The 20,200-nt window shown below is 54.9% G+C and overlaps 1 protein-coding gene across 3 annotated transcripts in view; it reads right to left on the bottom strand.

Annotated features, from left to right (window-relative positions):
• ECE1 (endothelin converting enzyme 1) overlaps positions 1–20,200 on the bottom strand; it is a 104,253-nt gene that overhangs the window by 62,114 nt on the left and 21,939 nt on the right. Inside the window, exon 1 of one of the 3 annotated variants that reach the window (XM_023635570.2) lies at positions 8,630–8,738. The exons of the other annotated variants lie outside the window; for them this stretch is intronic. The gene's annotated coding sequence lies outside the window, so the exon portion shown is untranslated. Of the gene's footprint in view, positions 1–8,629; positions 8,739–20,200 lie in introns of those variants that run through there. 3 annotated transcript variants of the gene reach the window in all.

The following is a 20,200-nucleotide window of genomic DNA, read 5'->3' as shown; positions in this document are numbered from 1 at the left end:
TCCTGACCCCAAACCGGCTTCCTCGGGGGCCCACACAGTTGGCGCTGAGTGAGTGTTTGCGGCTCTTGGGTCTGAGGGAAGAAGGACTAATGGCCACCGAGCTCCCGAGGGCCCTCGTCCAGAGCTGCTGCAGCCAAAGGGGGCGAGGGGCTCTTCCCGACCCTCTCACGCACGCCGGTTCAAACGCAGAAGTCGGGATTTTTGGGCTCTTTGCTAAAGTGTGGATCTAGCTGTCCTGGGCTAACTTGGGGGCATGTCTGTCCTCTGTCCTTAAAAGGCCAACTCAATTCAACAGCTGTTTCCTGGAAGTTCTGGGATGCCTGCTGACTGAATACCTATCATATCCAGGTCCTCTCCACAGCCCTGCGCCATAGGTAGTACTGTCCCCATTTGACAGATGAGGAAACTGAGGCTCAGAGAGGTGACGTGACGACCTTAAGGCCGGGCTGCCCCTCTACAACACACAGGATCTGGAGCCAGACCCAGAGGGCTCCCTGGTATGGAGGCTGCTGGCAGGCTTGTGAGAGCCCTGGGCTACCAGCTCATCTTACTGGTGTTCTGGTGGGTGGAGACGTCCTCAGAGCGGGGAGACCCAAACAGCATGAGACCTTACTCAGGAAGCAATCTTGACCCCAGGGGAACCAGCAGCCTGAGAGGCTGAGGCCCCAAAGCTCAGCCCCATGTCACCTCCTCCAGGAGGCCCTCCTTGATCAGTCCTGCCACCTCATCCCTCCTCCAGCCCACGGCCCACAGCCCTTCGCTGTGACCAGAACGGTGCTAGGCACTCTACACACATAACTCATTTAATCCTGCCATCGGCTTTCTGGCTGGTGGTCTGTACCTCTCCGAGCCTCTCCGCTTTCTCATTGGTAAAACAGGCGATAATAAGAGTATATCTGTATCTCAAAAGTGGGTGTGAAGATCAAATTGGAAAAAAACAATAATAATGGCAAATGCTTATTTAGCACTTACTTCACGCCAGGCCCTGGCTCAGTGACTTGGGGAAACGATAAGGGCCAGAGGGGAGGGTCTGGCCTCTCTCTGCCCTTGCCCTCAGGCTTCTGGAACACTTCCCTGCCCGTGACCACAGACCCTCTTTCCCCACAACACTCTGTCCTGAGGAATGCAGCCAAATGTGGAGCAGAAAGAGTAGTGGAGGGGGAGGCAGGAGTCCAGGTCTGGGTGCTGAATGTGCCCTCCCTCTCTGGGTCTCAGTTTCCCCCCCCCCCCCCCCCCGTGCCCCCCATCCCAGATGGAAGGGGAGGGTGGAAATCAGCATTGTTTGCCTGCTGATCCTTATCTTCCCCTCATCACCTCCCCCAAGTGACAGGCTTGTCTGGACGAGGCACCAGGGGGTGGGGATGCCCCAGCCCCCAGCTCCCCGGGCAGCGGCAGCCTGGTCTGGCCCTGGGCCCGCTGGCTGACTCTTCTGTCGTCATCTCCCCCTCTCCCCTGCCTCCCTCGGGGGCCTGGGCTCTCCCCCTGCCAGGTTCCTGCTACTTCTGCCCTCACTTGCCCAGTGCTCCCTGACACCCTCAGGAAGCTCAGCCAGGCTTCCATCCTCCCAACGTCACCCCTGGCTGCTTTCCCAGCACTTCCTAAAGCTGAGGATCCACCAACTGACAGCCAAGGTGCCTGGACACGCAAACCGCCCGTGCCAGGGCAGTCCCAGCGGGCAGGGCCGGGCATCTCTCACTGCTTGTTCAGGGTGGTAGCCCCCTTGGGGACTGGCAAGGCTGTACCCCAAGTGGCATATGCATCCCCGGCAGCCTCACCTCCACCTCTACTCCCCAAGGGGCGTGCATGAAGTGTCAGGAGCACGGACTCAGGAACCAGACAGGGTTCCAATCCCAGCCAAGTCCTCACCCCATAACCTTAGGCAAGTCACTTAATCGCTCTCTACAGCTCAGCTTACTCATCTGTAAAACGGATTTATTAATAAACTGTTAGGAGGATTAGACGACTAATAACATGGAGCACTTAGAACAGGACCTGAAACAAAGGAACCGCCCCACAAATACGGGCTGTTGCTATTACCACCGTTCTGGCTAGCCCACGGCAGAATGCACGAACGGGCAGTCCTCGGGTCAAGTCTGGCCCACAGATGCCAAGTCTTTGGTCTGCAGGCCTGTAAACGGTTTGAAACACCAACATTTAGGAGATTTTACAAGAAAATCAGTATTTTCAGCTCTCCTTTTTTAAAAAAAGGACTTGGCAATGCTGGGGCCACATTCTCACGTGGCCACAGCCAGTTGGAGCTGAGGGGTGGCTGTCCTGTTTGGACAGGCCACAAGTCCCCGGGGCACCGTAGCACCCGCCCCATCGCCTCCCCACTGCGGCCCAGGGTCAGCTGCCACTTTTCATCACGCTGGGGCTCTGTTTCTTAACAAAGAGAACAGAGAAATATTTGTTGTACTCTTGTCTCAGTCAAAAGCGGGAAAATGAAATGGATCAAAGACTTGAAGATACGTCCTGAAACTATAAAGCTCCTGGAAGATAATATTGGTAGTACACTCTTTGACATCGAATGAAAAAGGATCTTTTCAAATACCATGTCCTCTCAGACAAGGGAAACAAAAGAAAAAGTAAACACGTGGGAATTCATCAGACCCAAGAGCTTCTGCAAAGCAAAAGAAACCAGGATCAAAACAAAAAGACAACCCACCAATTGGGGGAAAATATTTTCAAATCATATATCCGACAAGGGGTTAATCTCCATAATACAAGGAACTCACACAAATGAACAACAAAAAAGCAAACAAGCCGATCAAAATGTGGGCAGAGGAGATGAACAGACATCTCTCCAAGGAAGATATCCAGATGGCCAATAAACACATGAAGAGATGTTGAACATCACTAATCATCAGGGAAATGCAAATCAAAACTACACTAAGATACCACCTTACGCCTGTTAAAATGGCTATAATCACTAAGACTAAAAATAACAAATGTTGGAGAGGGTGTGGAGAGAAGGGAACCCTCACACACTGCTGGTGGGAATGCAAACTGGTGCAGCCACTATGGAAAACAGTATGGAGATTCCTCAAAAAACTAAAAATAGAACTACCATAGACCCAGCTATCCCACTACTTGGTATTTATCCAAAGAACTTGAAATCAACAATCCAAAGTAACATATGCACCCCTATGTTCAGTGCAACACTATTCACAGTAGCCAAGACACGGAAGCAACCCAAGCGGCTATTGACTGATGATTGGATAAAGATGTGGTATACATATACCATGGAATACTACTCAGCCAGAAAAAAGACAAATTCATCCCATTTGCAATAACACGGAAGCACCTAGAGGGAATTATGCTAAGCGAAATAAGCCAGTCTGAGAAAGACAAACACCAGATGATTTCACTCATATGTGGAGTATAAACAAGTACTGGGACAAAGAAAACAGTTCAGTGGTTACCAGGGGAAGTGGGGGTGGGAGGGGCACTGGGGGTGAAGGGGAGCACTTATGTGGTGACAGTCAAGAAATAACGTACAACTGAAATCTCACGTTGATATAAACTATTATGAACTCAGTAAAAAAAAATCATAGTAAAACTAAAAAGAAACAAAAAGTGGGAAAATGATTTATGTGAGGCTTAAAAAGAGGCAAAACTCATGTAGGGTGACAGACATCAGAACAGCCACTGCCTCTGAGGACGGGATTTACTGGAAGGGAGCCTGAGGGAACTTTCTGGGGGAATGGAAATATTCGATACAGTAGTCTCCCTTAAATGAAGTTTTGCTTTCCATAGTTTCAGTTATCATGGTCCAAAAATATTAAATGGAAAATTCCAGAAAGAAACATTGCATAAATTTTAAATTGCACGCTGTTCTGAGTATCGTGATGAAATCTCGAGTCATCTCACTCCATCCCACGCAGGACGTGACAGGTCCCTTTGTCCACGGTGTCCACAGTGTTAGTCTCTCAGCAGCCTTCTCAGTTATCAGATCAACTGTCGTGGCATCGCAGTGCTTGTGTTCAAGTCACCCTTAAATCACTTCATAATGGCCCCAGAGCACAAGAGTAGGGATGCTGGCAATCCGGATATGGCAAAGAGAAGCCGGAAAGTGCCTCTTTTAAGCGAAAAGGTGAAAGTTCTCGACTTAGTAAGAAAAAAGTTGTATGCTGAGATTGCTAAGATCTGCAGTAACTTTTGATACAGTCTACTGTTATAACTCTGCTATTTTATGAGTAGCAATTGTTGTTAATCTCTTACTATGCCTAATTAATAAATTAAACTTTATCATAAGTAGGCACGTACAGTCATGAGCTGCATGACGACCGTCTGGTCCATACACGATGGTGGTCCCAGAAGATCAGCATCACACAGCCTGGGGGAGCAGTGGGCTGCACCATGCAGGTGTGCGCAAGGACACTCTGGTGTTCACACGATGACAAAATCGCCTAACGATGCATTTCTCAGACGCTATCCCTGTCATTAAGCAACACAGGACTGTATAGAAAAAACCATAGCCTATATAGGGTCTGGTACTCTCTGCAGCTTCAGGTGTCCACTGCGCGTCTCGGAAAGCATCCCCCCGAGGACAAGGGGGGCCGACTGTATCTTGATTCCACTATGGTAACACTGTGGGTCTCTGTCTGTGGGAACTCATCGGAGTGCTCGCTCTGGCCTGTGCATTTTGCTCTCGGTAAGTTACACCTCAATAAGAAAAAAGAGCGAAAAATGAAAGGTCAGGAGGGTCCCAGGTTTCAAAGAAAACAGTGACTGACACCTTTGTGGGTGTGAAGAAAACAACCATGAATTTCACATACTGATAAGCGTGAAAGGAGATGTGCGTGAGGAGCTCCTGGGAAATCAACCCACTTCCCCTGCTCACGTTCGAGTGTGAGACCCACGTCTAAGGCTGTGACTGACTGACCTCAAAGACCTGGATAGACCTGCGGCGTCCAACACAGGAGCCGTTAGCCACCTGTGGCTACTGAAATTAAAACTAATAAAAATAACACTAAAACAAAAAACTGAATTCTTCATTTGCATTAGCCACATTTCAAGCGCTCAACAGCCATGCATGGTTAAGGGACAGCACAGATCCAGAACATTTCCATTATCACAGCAAGTGCTATTGGACAGCGCTGGGGGACACGCTGGTGACAAAGCGGGGCCAACTTCTGGGTCCCCGGCCAGGACAGGCACCGTGATCTCTGCTGTGCAGAGCCTGACACACAGTCGGTAGGCAGTCAGCATGAGCGGATGGAACGGAGGTAGAAGCCCACTGGGAGATCTGGCTTTGAATCCTCACTCTGACCGCCGCCAGCTGTGGGCCTCCCCGTTGGGCTTTGTACAGATGATGGCGTGGCAGTCTCTCCCTCCGTCTTAGGACTGGGCACATAAAAGACGTCCTCAGGGATGCACAGAGTACCAGGGGCCAAGAAGAGGCCTGCAGGAGAACCGATGGGCCAGCAGTGCGCCCCGAATTCTAGAACAGGAGGGAGGCACGGGAGCGATGGCAGGGACTGTTGGGGGTGTTTCTGTTTGTGAGAGTAGCTTTTGAAAATGGGGGGGGGGGGGGGCGGGCAGGTGGTGGGAAAGATAAAGCAGGCCAGGCCCAACTCTGCGGGTTCCGAAGGGAGGGCTGCTGAGCACAGGGAAAAATCTACGTTAACCCCCATACCTGGCTACCGGAATTTGAGCTGAGAAACAGCGTCAGACACCCACAGACACTGCTGTGGTCAGGGTGGTTGGGCCGGGGAGCCACCTCGATCCCTGGAGAGACCCCTCTTTCTTGCAGGGCATGGACCCCCATCAGGGCGGGCCAGGGTGGGGCCCACCACAGGGACTGCTGGAGCAGAGTGGGCTGGCCCAAATTCATCTTCTCAGCATCCATCCTTCTCCATATCCAGCCAGACGGAGCCTCTTGGAAACTGGGAATGTCAGCACTCACCTATCTATTCATTTGTTCATTCACCAAATATTTATTAGGCACCTACCGTGTGCCAGGAAATGAGCTCTGTGCTAGACATACATCACTGGACAAGATAAAGTCCTTGCTCTCAGGAGCCTGAATTTTAATAGCAGAGAAAGACAATAAGCAACGTTGCAAACAATTACAATAATAATAGCATCTAACATTTATAAAGCGCTTCCTCTATGCCAAACACTACACTTAGTGCTTTTTAATGCATCTCTCACTTCATCCTTACAAAAATAACAACAGGTATTATTACTGACCCCATTTTAAAGGTGAGGAAACTGAGGCCCAGGGAGGTCATGGCCAAGACCACCCAGCTCTAAGTGGTGGAGTTTAGGATTTGAAGGCAGGCAATTGGACTTGAGTCCGAATCCCTAAGCAGCACCCTGACTGCCTCAGTGCAGTGTGATCGGTGCCATACAGAAAGCACGCAGGGCAGTGTGGCAGTGAACACCCGGGGAGGAGTCAAAGAAGGCCTCTGTGAGCAGGTGACATGAAAACTGAAGCCAGGATGACAAGGTGGCAGCTGTGAGACGGGCGCTTCAGGCAGAGGGAACACAAGAATGAAGCCGGGAGGCAGGACCGGGTGGAGTGTTCAGGAGCAGGACGAAGGGCAGTGTGGAGTATCTGACCCCCTTGTCTGACATCCCACCCCAGCCCATTCTACAGATGAACAAACTGAGGCCCAGAGAGAGGACGTCCCCTGAGTGAGCTGCCTCTCACAGGAAGCCAGGCCTCCGGACTCTCGGCCCAGTGCTCCTTCCAAAGCCCTGCACGTGGTGCCACCAGTGCCAAGGGCTCAGTGGTGAGGACGGAGCCAACCTGAGTTTAGGCTGACTGACGGCAGATGATGGTCCCTTGTCTCCCCGCATCCAGAACCTCCCCTCCTTCTAGGTCCAGGTGCCAGCTCCTGGACTGCTCACTGCAGGGACTCCCATCCACGTTTCCCCAGTAACGCTGGCCGCCCGAGTTATCACGCCCAACGCCAGCCCACTCTCCTTAATCTGCTTGTTGGTCTTCACAGCAACCCTGACGGGTGGCAGTCAGGAGCTCCCCATCACGGATGGGAACGGAGATTGTGAAGTCAGGCACATTCGGCTTAGCTGTTCGCTAACGGTGGCACTGAGTGAGTCACGCCACCTCTTGGAGCCTCAGTTTCCCCCTCTATACATTGAGGACAGTAGCGGCTTCCTCGTCGGGTGGTTATGAGCGTCAACAAAGACGCTGTGAGGCAAGAGCCAAGCAGTGTAAGTGTTTCATAAAAGGCAGCTTGCCCACCTCCTCACTGGGCACTGACGGGACCACCTCCTCACTGGGCACTGACGGGACCACGTCAGGAGCACGACAGCACCAGGAGACCTCCCCTTGCACCCGAGGGGCTGTCTGGTCACCGTCCCCATCAGGTCTGGCGTTCTGGTTCTAGAGCAAAGACCTTGGGGTTCTCTGAACCTCTGAGGAAACCCCCGAGGGCTGGAAGGGCAAGTTCTGCCTCGCCAGCCAAGAGACCAGACCCGCTGCGATGACCGTGCCTGCACGGGGGGCTGCTGCTCCTGGGCGCCGGGCTCCAGGCAGGAAATGGGAAGGAACAGACAGGCCTTCGTGGAAGGCAGCCAGGCACAGGCAGAGGTCAGCCCACCTGGGAGCCGGGCCCACCCTGAGCATCCTTATGGGGCCGAGATCCAGGGCAGGACAGAAGAGAGGAGCCTGGCTCACTGTTTTCCTAATACGCCAATGGGTCACATCCCTTCTGGATCCCCCAGAAGGTCCAGAACGGGCCACCTCTAGAAACCTGCCTGCCCTACTCTCGCATGGAACCGTAACCCAGCTCCTCCCACCCTCCCGGGAACTGTGCCTCCCCTAGAACACGCCTGCTTCTCTACCTCGGGACCTTCGTGCAGCCTGTTTCCTCTACCCAGAGGGCCCTGCTCCCTCCTCCACTCTCAAAGGGCTAACCTCAACCTTTCGAGGCTCAGCTGAAATGGCATCTCCTTTGCCCCAAGCTGAAGTGGCTCCTTTCTCGGAGCTTTAGCTTACCAGGCATTTATCAAGGTGCTCAAGACTGGCTGGCCTCCTCTGTCACATATCCGGCCAGGGCACAGACATGGGGCACAGTTGGAAGCCTTAGCCCCCAGCTCCTGCCCCAGAGGCCACCTGTGTAGTCCCAGGGGCTGCCAGGACCCTCCCCTGGAGGAATGGAAAAGTACTCTCTCCTTGGAGAGAGAGTGGAACCGGAACTCTATGGAACTGGAGGTAAGAAGAGGAAAGGTGTCTGTGGGAAGGACCAGGAGACCTGAGGGAGCTCTGGCGTGTGCTCCAGAAATCCCTTAGATCAGAGATGAGGCTGAAGAGGCAGGAGTGAGGCTGTCCAGAGCCCAGGAGATGGACCTAGGGATCTGGCTGTGTGACCTCAGGCAAGTCACTTGGCCTTGCTGTGCCTCAACCCCCTCACTTGCAAAATGGGGCTGGTACTCCCTACCTCTAAATGGAAGGTAAAAGCCCTTGGCACATGCGAGGCACTTGAGCCTGGGGCGAGCTGGAGCTGTGGACCGGTGCTGACGATGCTCCATTCTCATATATGCAGCTCAGACCACCTCGCCCCTTCCTGCCTGCCCAGGGCCTCCCCCGCCGGGAGCGGTTTCAAAACTCCCCAGCTTCCAGCTCGGCTGGAAGCCAGAGCTTCTTAAAGTGACTGACCTCCTGCTGAGGGCTTAGCAGGACACGGGGAGCCCGTCGTCCACTGCTTCTGGAGATCACTGCAGGGAGCAGAAACGGCACGGCAGGGCACCTGGCGGAACCTGGCCCGGCTCCTCGCAGCTCGGGCTGGAACTGGGCCAGGAGAGCACCCACTTCCTCTGAGAGAACTCACGGCCCCTCCCTCCCTGCCTTCCCCATCGCCCAAGCCACATTGGGGCTCTGGGGCCCGTCCCCACTGGGCCATGAGACATGGATTCCAAAGAAAGAGCTCTGGGCTAGGAGAGTCAGGGAGTGGTCACTCCCACTCTGTGGTTAAGAAAATAAACTCTGGGGCCGGCCCGGTGATGCAGCGGTTAAGTTCGCACGCTCTGCTTGGGCGGCCCGGGGTTCACTGGTTTGGATCCCGGGTGCGGACATGGCACCGCTTATCAAGCCATGCTGTGGTAGGCGTCCCACATATAAAGTAGAGGAAGATGGGCATGGATGTTAGCTCAGGGCCAGTCTTCCTCAAAAAAAAAAAAGAAAGAAAGAAAGAAAGAAATTCTGAAGCCAGACTGCTTGGGTTCAAACCCTGGCTCTGTCACTTATCAGCTATGTGATCTTAAGCAAGTTTCTTAACCTCTCTGTGCCTCTGTTTCCTTACCTCTAAAGTGGTGAAATAATAGCACCTACCTCCTGGGGTTGTGAGGAGGATGTAATTAGTTCTTCGTAAAGTGTTCACACAGTGCCTGATACACAGGGAGTGCTGCACTGGGTATGAATGAATGGACGAGTGAATGGACAAGTCCGTGCTCTGCTCCCTGGCACGAGGCCCTTCAAGATCTGCCCCGACGTCCCCATCTGCTTCCCCCCAGGCAGGTCCCTGCCCTGCCCTTCCCACCAGCTTCCTCTGCCTGGCAAAACCTCACCACTGCTGTTTGCCCCAAGAACTCCTTCAACATGTGGTTCACACGCCGCCTCCTCTGTGAAGCCCCCTCGGTCAAGACCTGTAGGGTTGTAAGTGACAGAAACGCAGCTCTCACCGAGCTTTGCAACAAAGCAAACGCCCCAACGTGCATTGCCTGAAAGGGCGGGAGGATCAGGCATCAGGCAGGAGGGGATCCAGGAGTCCAGATGATGCTGTTGGGCTCTCTCCTCTCCCTCTCCTTCCCTTTGTGTGTTATCCTCGTTCTCATCTCCTGAGTTTAGATAACCTTCATGCCAGGAGAATGGGGCCAGGCTCACCTCCTGGCAGCTGAGAGCCCTAGAGAAGAACCCGGCTTTCTCCCCGTGTCGAATTACAGTCCCAGGGAAGATCTCTGATTAGCCAGCTGGTTGATGTGCCCTCCCTGTGCAGAGGCGGGGCCAGGTCCTGTGACTGGCACCCCACTAACACCACAAGGAGCGGGGGAGGGGCAGCTCCCAAAGGAAGGGGCAAACTGTGTCCACGCCATCACCCCAACACCCAGGCCCTGCAAATCTTCCCTCCTCTGTGCTTCCATGGCACCTGTACACCTCTCCACCAGGGCCCACCAGGCAGCCGGATGACTTGGGGACTGGGTTCATGGCTGGCCTGCCCACTGGACCATGAAGTCTTAAAGGACCAAGGCTCCGGGCACCTTGACCTCTCAGCACTCAGCGCTGACCCCCGATCATAAACTGCTTGTGACAAATGAGGAAGAAGAGGTCCAAGAAGTAGAGGGGGTCACCCAAGGGGCCAAGGAGGATGAGCATCTTAGTCGAGGCTCTTCTGACCCCACCCTGCAGCCTCCTCCCTCTACCAGCAATTGTCAAAATCATCCTTAAAAAAACTGACAAGGAGCGCCAGCCCCAGTGGCATAGTGGTTAAGCTTGATGCGCTCCGCTTCAGCAGCCCGGGTTCGGTTCCTGGGCGCAGACCTCCACGGCTCAACTATCAGTGGTCATGCTGTGGTGGTGCTCCCATACAAAACAGAGGAAAACTGGCAACAGATGTTAGCTCAGGGCAAATCCTCCTCAGCAAAAAAACAAAAACCCCACCTCTGACAAGGAGACTGCAGCCCACCCTCAGGCAGCAGGAGCTGGCCCTCAGTGCGGCCCCCGCAGGCAAAGGGCTCGGCTTTGCAGGCAGCTGGACCTGTGTTCAAAACCAGCTTCTTCCGAAGCCACCCGTCCCCATCTAAGGCAACCAGGGTGGTCGTGAGGATTAAAGGAGAGAATGCAGACAGCGTGTGCGCAGCGGGGACCTGAGGAACCGGGGCTACTGTGTCCAGAGTTGAGCCCCCTGGCCCTTTCAGGGCAACAGGTGGCGCTGGCGGCTGCCCAGACTGCACGGGCCGGAGGGTCACAACCCCATGCCTCCTGTCACCCCACTTGCAGGAATGTTCCCAACGTCCATCCACCCATTTATGAGCCCAGCAGGCCCGTCCCACATGCCACCAACAGCACAGGCTTCTGGAACGAGTAGGGGAGGGGCACGCAGCATCCCAGCTGACCAGGCACTTCTCTCCTATGTTGTCACACATGTCGCCGAGCGGCAGGACAACACAGCAGTAGGAGCGTGGTGACCCGGGACTCAGGCAGCCTGGGTTCAAATCCCAGCTCTGCCTCCTCCCACCTGTCTGACTTGGGCAAGTGACACCAGCACCTTGTGCCTCAGTTTATCAGTAAAACAGAGGAGGAGAGTGCCTCTCCTGGGTGCTATGAGAATGCAAGGAGTTAAAACATGGGAAGCACGGTGCACCTGGCCAGCCGTTTATGTGGTTTTCTCGTGCTACCACTGTCTCCCATTCTGTAGTTGATAAACTGCCGCCCAGAGAGCGGCAGCAACCTGCGGGGGCTGCAGAGCCGGGGAGTAACAGAGCCGGCCGGACGCCAGTTCTGTGTGACGCTACTCTCCCCGTGTTTTCAGTCGGCCCCGCTGCCCCCGTCATTCCCTCCCGGACTGTGAAATCCTGTCTCAGCATGAAGCGCTGGTCCCCACCTGCCACAGTGCCAGGGCCTCGTGGGAGGGCAACTCCCCAAGTCCAGCCCCAGCCAATCAGGGTGGACCCTCGGCCAAACCAGATGCTACTGAGCTGGTGTGGCCTCAGTGACCAGGAATGTCCGCCTAACAAAGCCCACCCCAGGCTCAGCTTCCCATCTGGTCCCCATTATCCCCTCCCCACACACGGTCCCGCCTGCTGGGGATGGGGGCTGGGGGAGCCAGGGAGGAAACGCCTGGTGGGGAGCAGAGGCCCGACCCATGCTGACAGTAGGGCAGCCACAGCTATGTTGGCTCCGGAGGACACAGGCCACCCCATCTGCAGTCTTGGCCCAGAGTGGTCCCCAGGGGCAGAGCTGAGACGAGGGGGTGGACAACCAGGGACAGGGGGACACGACAAAGAAGGGAGTGGAGGGGTAACTAAAGGGAGAGAGTGCCAGGCTCAGATTCCTTGGGAACAAGCTGCTCCTCCTGTCCCGGAGTAAGAAGAGCAAAGGTTCTATAGGAGAGAGACCTGGTCTTGCATCCCTGTACTTTACTGCTGTGTGACCCTGGGCAGGCCACCTCACCTCTCTGAGCATGTTTTCAGATCTATAAAATGGGGACATGAGAACCTACTTCATAGGGCTGTGGTGAGGATTAGGGTGCTAACCCATGAAAAGGCACACAGGAATTCAAGTCCCGCCTCCTCCGAGGGGCACTGCCGAGGGTGCAGGCGGTGACGCTGGACGCTAACGTGCGGGCACAGGAATGTCCTGGCTCACGAAGAGCCAACACAGGCAACTGGAAGGACCCCAGGGTTCAACCCGAGCAAGAGCGCAGCCCAGGTCATGGAGGGACTGGTGGTGATGGTGCCGACGGTGCTGATGGTGCTGGTGCTGATAACTAAGAAGAGCGGCAGCAACACAAACCATTTCTTGAGCAATGACTTCAATCCAGCCTGTGCTAACCGCTTTACATGTATTCTCTGATTTAACCATCACAGCAGCCCCATGTGAGAGATGTGCAAGTAGAGGCCCAGAGAGGTTAAGTAACCAGTCCAAGGTCACACAGCTGGTGAGAGACTATGATTCAAACCCAGCTCTGTCAAACTCTTAGGACCCTCTGGGGCTTAGGATCCGGAGTGGAGCAGGAGTTCTGGGCAGGGAGGACCAAGCAGGCCAGACAGGCGTCCCTGCCCGGGACACTCACACAGCGGCATTCCCAAACCCCCTCCCGGGCCCCTGAACTCCTGGCTCTGTAGCCATCCAGCTCCTCCTACCCTCTCTGGGGCTTGGCTCCTCCTCAGCCCAGCTCAGGAGCCAACTTGAAATTGCACAATTAACAATTCGGAACAACTTTCTTCTCTTCCAAGGGCGAGAACAGCACCAGCCTTGGTGACAGGGACAGAGAGAGGCTCCTGCCAGAACTTATGAAGTCTGCCCCCAGTCTCCCACCAGGCTGGGAGGCCCCTTTCCTGCCCCAGCCTAGCCAGGAAATCAAGAATCAGGCAGCCCCTCTCCCTCCTGTCTTCCTTTCTCATTTAAATCCTACTCCCCCCCACCACCCCGCCTCCCCCAGGAAGCCTTCCTGACTGCCCCAGATTCTTGATTCTTTGTCTATTTAGTCAGCACCCGGTCTGCACCATCTTCACAGGGTCGTGTATCTCTAACGAATTGTAAGTAACCCACATTAGCTTTTTTTTTTTTTTCCTGCAAGCAACATGATGACATTCCTCTCAACACCAAGTCTAGGACAGGACACATAGAAATTGATTGACCCACAGTCTACTCCTTGGCTTGGAGAACTCCTATTCACTCTTCAGAACCCAGATCAAATGTCATCTCTTCCATGAAGTCTTCCTCCGTGCCCTAAGCTGCCCCATCTGTATGCGCCTGAAGTGATCCACACGTACCTCTAGAACATCCTTCTCCCCTGCACTGTCATTAGTAACGACTATCCAGGCGCTGTGTTAAGATCGTTACACCCAATCCTAAATCCATTAATGACCCTGCAAGAGAGAGTCAAGATCCCCATTTAACAGATGGGGATGATAAGGCTCAGAGAGGTTGAGAGACTTACTTAAAGTCACACAGCTAATAAGTGGCAGGCCTGGGATATGAACCCAGGTCTGCTCCCGCCACAGGCGAATGATTCTCCTGTTAGGTCCGACTGCCTCCCCCAGGATGGGTCTCTTCCACTGACGGCATCTGAATCCTGAGGCTAGCATGGGCTCGACCTTTGGAGTCCCCCGCAGACCAGCCTAGAGGTGAGATGTCACTCACCCCATACCCCATGGTGGCACTCCAGGCCAAAGGTGACCAACCAGCGGGCCCCACCTCACTCTACGAGCCTCTAGGACAACCTCGAAAGCCCCAAGCACTTGCATCCAGACAGCTAGGCATTAGACGCAGCTGCCGTTTCCCCCACCTTCCAGGCCTCTGTGAACCGGGTCCCCGTCTACAGGGCGACCTTAGGGCTAGGGCAAGAGTGCAGGCTCTGGAGCCGACTGACTGGGGTGCTGGCTGTGGGACTCTGGGAACGTGACCTGACCTCCCTGAAGCCTTAGTCGGCTCATCTGTGAAGGGGGAAGACCCTCTCCTCGCAGCAGACTGATGACGCTCGTGAACGTCGAGCACCTGACGTGTGGCCCGGCACACGTCCACTCATTCAGTCAACAGATGTTCACTGTGCACCTACTACATGCTGGCACGGTTCTCAGCACTGTTCACAGCAGCAAACAAAACACAGTAACATTCCTGTCATGAAGGGGTTTTTAACTCTCTGAGCAGGAACCCCCAAAATTGTTGGTCAACTCTCTCAGCATAGTCCTCAGATATGGTGGGCTTATCTGATCCCACTCCTGAACATAAATGACATATATACACCTTGGAAACTCTCCTGTGGTCACAAGGAGACTTGAACAAGGAAGCACCACAGCATTGTCTGAAGAGTGAACAAGAAACAACCTAACTGGCTGTCTATAGTGGCCTGGTTAAACGGTGGCAGGCCCATGTGGTGGAATACTACACAGCACTGAAAAGGAACTGGCTAGAACTCTAACACAACATGAGAAGAGAAAAGCAGGCTGTAAAAGTAAACACAGAGGGGCTAGCCCCGTGGCCGAGTGGTTAAGTTTGCGCGCTCCGCTGCAGGCGGCCCAGTGTTTTGTTGGTTCGAATCCTGGGTGCAGACATGGAACTGCTCATCAAACCACGCTGAGGCAGCGTCCCACATGCCACAACTAGAAGGACCCACAAGGAAGAATATACAACTATGTACTGGGGGGCTTTGGGGAGAAAAAGGAAAAAATAAAATCTTTAAAAAAAAAAAAGTAAACACAGAGCCTCCTACCAATTATTTCAAGTTTTAAAACACATGAGTAATACTATGTATCATTTGGGGAGGGAGAAACATCTAGGAAAAGTATTGGGGCAGTCATGTAAGAAAGTAGTTTCTTCTGGGGCCAGCCCGGTGGTGCAGTGGTTAAGTGCATACATTCTACTTTGGCGGCCTGGGGTTCACCGGTTTAGATCCCGGGTGCGGACATGGCATCGCTTGGTAAGCCATGCTGTGGTAGGCGTCCCACATATAAAGTAGAGGAAGATGGGCACCGATGTTAGCTCAGGGCCACTCTTCCTCAGCAAAAAGAGGAGGATTGGCAGCAGTCAGCTTGGGGCTAATCTTCCTCAAAAAAAAAAAAAGTAGTTTTTTCTAAAAGAGGGGGCAGTATGGAATGGGATCAGGGCAGACACATGTTGGATTCAACTGCATTTGGAATGTTTTATTTCATAAACTGGATGGTTGGTCTGCCAATGTTCACTTTTGCTGAACTCTATGCTTTTTACATGTCTGAACTATTTTGCAACACACCAACAAAACGCAGGGGCTGGGGAGCAGATACACTCGGATTAAAGCCAGAACTGTGCTTGGCTGCAGTGGGAGCTCAGTTTTCACCTCTGGGAAGTGGGGATCATAACACCCTCCGCTAGCTCCCACAACTCTTCTAGAATCAAACAAGGTCGTGTTTGTAAAGGGCAGGCGCACAGAAGTTGGGGGGTGGGGGAGCTGGCACACAGTAGGGGGGCCTGGCGCACAGCAGCTGCTATTTTTCTTGCTGCTGTGGGAGGAGTTTCCCAAAATGGAAAGAGAAGGGCCGGTCCACAGGCCTCAGATTAAGAGGGGAAAGGGTCCACTCGTCCCAAGGCCAGGCTGGCCTTCAGCGATTCTTAACTGGTGACGCATCTGGGGCCCTGGGGATTGGCGGGCAATCTTAGCCCTTTGACCAGGACCCATAAAGTCACAAGCCTGGCCTGGCTGGACTCCCTCCACCGCCCCCCACCCCTTCTCAGCCTCTCTGTTCCTGGCCTTCTTGGGACCCCTCCCTGCTGTGAGCTGGACAGGAAAGCTGGGCTCCACACTGCCCCCCCGCCCCTGCCCCATTCTCCTGGGCCTCTCGCAAGACCCTGCTCCTTATTCTCAAGGTGGAGTCTGCACCCCCTCGTACCCAAATAAATCCTCTGGCGTGACTTTCACGGGTCCCAGGCTCTGGCAGCTGCGGCCGAGAGTGCGGAACCCAGGCGTCTGTCTCCTGGTTCAAATCCAGGCTCAGGGTGTGACCTCACTCTTCGCCACCTTCAATGGGGCCACGGCGCCTCCCTCCCAAAGCAGTGGTGAGGAACAGCTGCAGACACGCCCTGCACCAGCGAGGTGCCTCTCAGAGGCATCCGACGGCACACGCAGGTGCCCAGGCACGGGCTGCTGCTACATTGAACGATTCCTCCCAACTTTGGCTCAGCCAGGCAGCACTTCTGCTGGGCCCGCAGATGAACCAAGGGTTGGGGGGGAACGTGTGCGGAAAGAGCAGGACGAGACTGGGGGCAGACAGTGGCAGGAAGTGGGGAGCAGGGAGGGCCCTGCGTGGCTCTCAGCCACCCAGGCCAGTGAAACCACCCTGCTGACACAAGCACAGGAATTTATCGGAGTTCCGAGAGCCCAAGGGCACTTCTGGGGCACAGCTCCGCGAGGGCAGCGGAAGGGAGCGGGGGTGGCTGCGAAATCGGATTTCAGATCATGACGCATCTGGGGAACATACTGACTTCATCCCTGCCCTTTCCTACCTCTGCCCACCCCACCCCACCAACAAAGGTCAGCCAGACTAGGGGTGTCCTCCCTGGAGACCCGGGCCCCAGTTCTGCCCGGGCCACTCACTGGGAGTCTTTAGGGCAGACATTTCCCCTCTCTGGTTTTTTGTTTCTCCATCTGTGAAATGGGTGGGACGATACCTAAGGTCTTGTCAATCCACCAGACCCACTCCACAGCCTGCACAACCAGAGCCAGCAAGGTTCCCTGCCCTGGGCGAGAGAGGGGCGGAACCCCGAGCTGGTCCCACCAGGCCTCCTCAGTGCGGCCAGTCCCACACACCAGGAGGGGCCGAAGAGCAGACCAGGGAGGGCATCTGCAGCGAGAGCTACAGCTACCAGGTGACACATCTCCGCGGGAGCGAACGGGAACTAGATCCAAACAGAGCTGCATGGAAGTGTGACCTCAGCAGAGCCGGAGGCAAAGAAACACAGTCCAAGCTACGCTTTCCAAACGCACCCTCTCAGCAAATCACATGTGAGGGGTTTGGATGGGGCTGCGTCTGTACAATTTCCAGGGCTCAGTTTCCTCTTCTGCTCAGTACAAATAATAAAATAGACCCAACCGGGCTGTTGCGCGGCTGCGATAAGATGCTGTGTATAAATGACGCGGCACATCCGAGGTGCTTAACAAATGCTGGCTCTGTGCCACCCCCCCATCTGTCTACCAGGACACCCCTGGCACCAGGAGGCCCTGGCTGCTGGCTCCCCAGCTTGCCTCAGCCCCCCACCAGGCCGACGAGCAGGCCGGATGTTTACACTGGCCTGTCAGGGGCCCCCGCCTGCCTGGGACGGGCTGAATAAACACACGCGGTCACACGGCTCCTGTCTCCAGCTTCCCACAGGCCGCTCGCCTCCCAGGCTGGTCTTCATTCCACAGGGGCCTCCACCCCACTCAGATCCTCTGTTTGCAGCTTCTCCCACCGACTGTGTGGTTTGCTGCGTCCAGCTAATTCCTGGCGAGACACCCTAACACAGTCCAGGACTATCCCCAGAACAGGGGCCGAGGGAAGAGGGCCCGGCTCCGGCGTCAATGCTGTGTGGGCCTGGACAGCGCTGGCTCTCGCAGGCTTGGTATGCTCATCTGTAAAATGGGGATGACAACTAGGCCCCTTTCATGGGGGACTGTGATGCTTAAACAGGGTAACGGGAGGAAGGCACTAAGCATAGGGCCTGGCTTCGTGGAAGGTGCTGGAGACATAAGCTCTTAAAAATTTTCTATCACTGTTTTATGGGTAATTGAGGAGTGTGGCAAAGAAGTCGGTGGGCCCTGAGAGCACATCCTAAAAATACTAAGAAATTCTCAGTCAGACCGGGCCGAGCACTTTCCATGCCTTATCTCATCGCCTCCGCACAGCAATCCTGGGAGACATGGTACATCATTATCCCCCATTTCACAGGTGAGGAACCAAGGCTCAGAGAGGTCAAGTCACTTACATGGGGTCACACAGCCCCTGGTGGAGGAAACATGCGCCTGATCAGAGCCTGTGCTCTTAACCTCCACACTCACTCAAGTCCCTGTAGAGGCCTCATCTGTGTCTTCCCTCCCACCCTTCCTTCGTTCTCAGGGGGCTTTGTGAGGTCCCAGCCTCCTCCAGGCCATGGGGGGACTGGGAGCCGCCAGCAGCCTGGGCTCAGCCGTGCAGCCACCTCTGCCCATCGCCCGGGTGGCGCCTCGATCGTCTGTGATGTTCTTCCCTTGTCCTGGGTCTGAGCCTGTGGGATCCTGCTGCCGCTGGGCCTCCTGGTTTGGGGAAGGCGCTATTGCTGATCATCGTCTTCCCCGTGCCAGGCAGCATGTGACACCTTCCCACGTCATCTCCAGGACCACCCTGTGCTGGAGGTGCTATTACCCCCACTTCATAGAGGAGTAAACCGAGGTTCCCGGAGGTGAAGTCACTCACCCGGGGTCCTGCAGCCAGTGAGTGGCAGAGCTGGGGACCAGAACCCAGGCCACTCTGACTCACCAGGCCGTTCCTGTGTCCCGGCGGAGATAAGATACGACACAAAAAACCTAACACAAACCAGAAATCGTGCAAGGCCAGATAACGGGCTGGGGCCAGATAACGGGCTGGGGCCACTTACAGAAGGGGCTTGGCCTTCCTGGGGAAGTCTTGGTGTGAACGACACAAGAAAAAGTCCCCACTGCAGGAGCACGTCCTGGGGGCACCCGCAGCCGTGCCCAGAGAGGGGTCTGCCGGGGACCTAGGCCTGGGCAGGCAGGGCTGACCACAGGAAATCCCCTTCCTGTGCAGCTGTGGCCGGTCAGTGCCACCACAGATAATCAACACTTAATGAGCGCCTACTGTATACTGGGCCAGGCACCAGGCCTGGCGCGCCACACACATCCTATTCTATTTTCCTGGCAACCCTGTCATGCAGGAAGAACTCTTTCCATTTTAGAGCAGGAGAAACTGAGGCTTACAGAGGGAAGGGTGCCTCCTCAAGACTGCACTGCTTGGAAGGGGCAATGTGTCTGACCCCCAAGTCCTAACGAAACAGACTGGTGTCCCTGGGCCCTCTCGCTGGTCTGGTCTGGCCTCCCCGTGCTCTCTCTCTGAGGCTCCCGGGACAGCTTCCCCAGGCTCAGTGATCCTGCCCCCACGTGGCTCACACGGGCAGCTGGGGCAACTTCTGAGATCAGCATTATATCCCCATTTCACAGATGAGGAAACGGAGGCTCAGAAAGAAGTCACAAGGCAGCTTCCCAGTGAGATGGACTGGGGACCAGGGTGGTGCGTAGATGAAACCGGGAGACCTCACACCCCTCCTCAGCCAAGTGCTGCTCCCCTCTCGAAGGGCTGGGGACAGGTTGGTGCCGCCCACCTCTGGCCTCCTAACAGATGCCTCCTTTCCAGGACTGCGGGCACCCTTCTGTGCGAATCTGGTGGCCCTTTGCCCAGCAGAAGCCAAGGGATCCTGGCTGCATGGTTGCCATGGAAACCCAGAGGATGCTCTGAGGGCAGAAGATCAGTCAGCATTTCTCACCTGGCCAGTGCAAGGGGTAGGCCAAGGGCACAGATGGCGCTGTGCCAGGGCCCCCTCTCCCATACACCCACCCCAAGGCCCTAGGCCTGGTAACAAAAATGACAGTGCCAACTGTTGGCACAGAAGACAAGGAGGTGGTGCCATTTTGGCCCTGGGAGTGAGAAGCCGGCCTAAACGCCTAGCCAGGCGAGGACAAAAATACCTAGAGACGGAGAGGAAAGTCAGAGGAAAAAGGACAAGGGGGTTCCAAGTTCACAAGCATTTCCTGAGCCTACAAGACGTGCCTGGCATCAAGCGAGCACCTTCTTCACACTAGTTTTGTCACCTGATTCTCTAAACCACCCCATCCCACAAAAGATAAGGATGATTCCTAAGATCGAGGAGAGAAACTGAGGTTAGGCGTGCGGGGTGATGGGCCTGGCACAAGGTCACAAGCTTAGGGGTGATGGAGGGAGAAAAAAGAGGTGAGGGAAAGAGGATGCAGGCAAACACAACAAAGGTGTCTGGGTGGAGGGGACAGTG

The sequence above is a fragment of the Equus caballus genome, chromosome 2 (genome assembly GCF_041296265.1).
Source record: "Equus caballus isolate H_3958 breed thoroughbred chromosome 2, TB-T2T, whole genome shotgun sequence".
NCBI classification, from domain to species: Eukaryota; Metazoa; Chordata; class Mammalia; order Perissodactyla; family Equidae; genus Equus; species Equus caballus.
The sequence above is the reverse complement of the archived record's forward strand: the minus strand, read 5'-3'. Positions and strand labels throughout refer to the sequence as shown.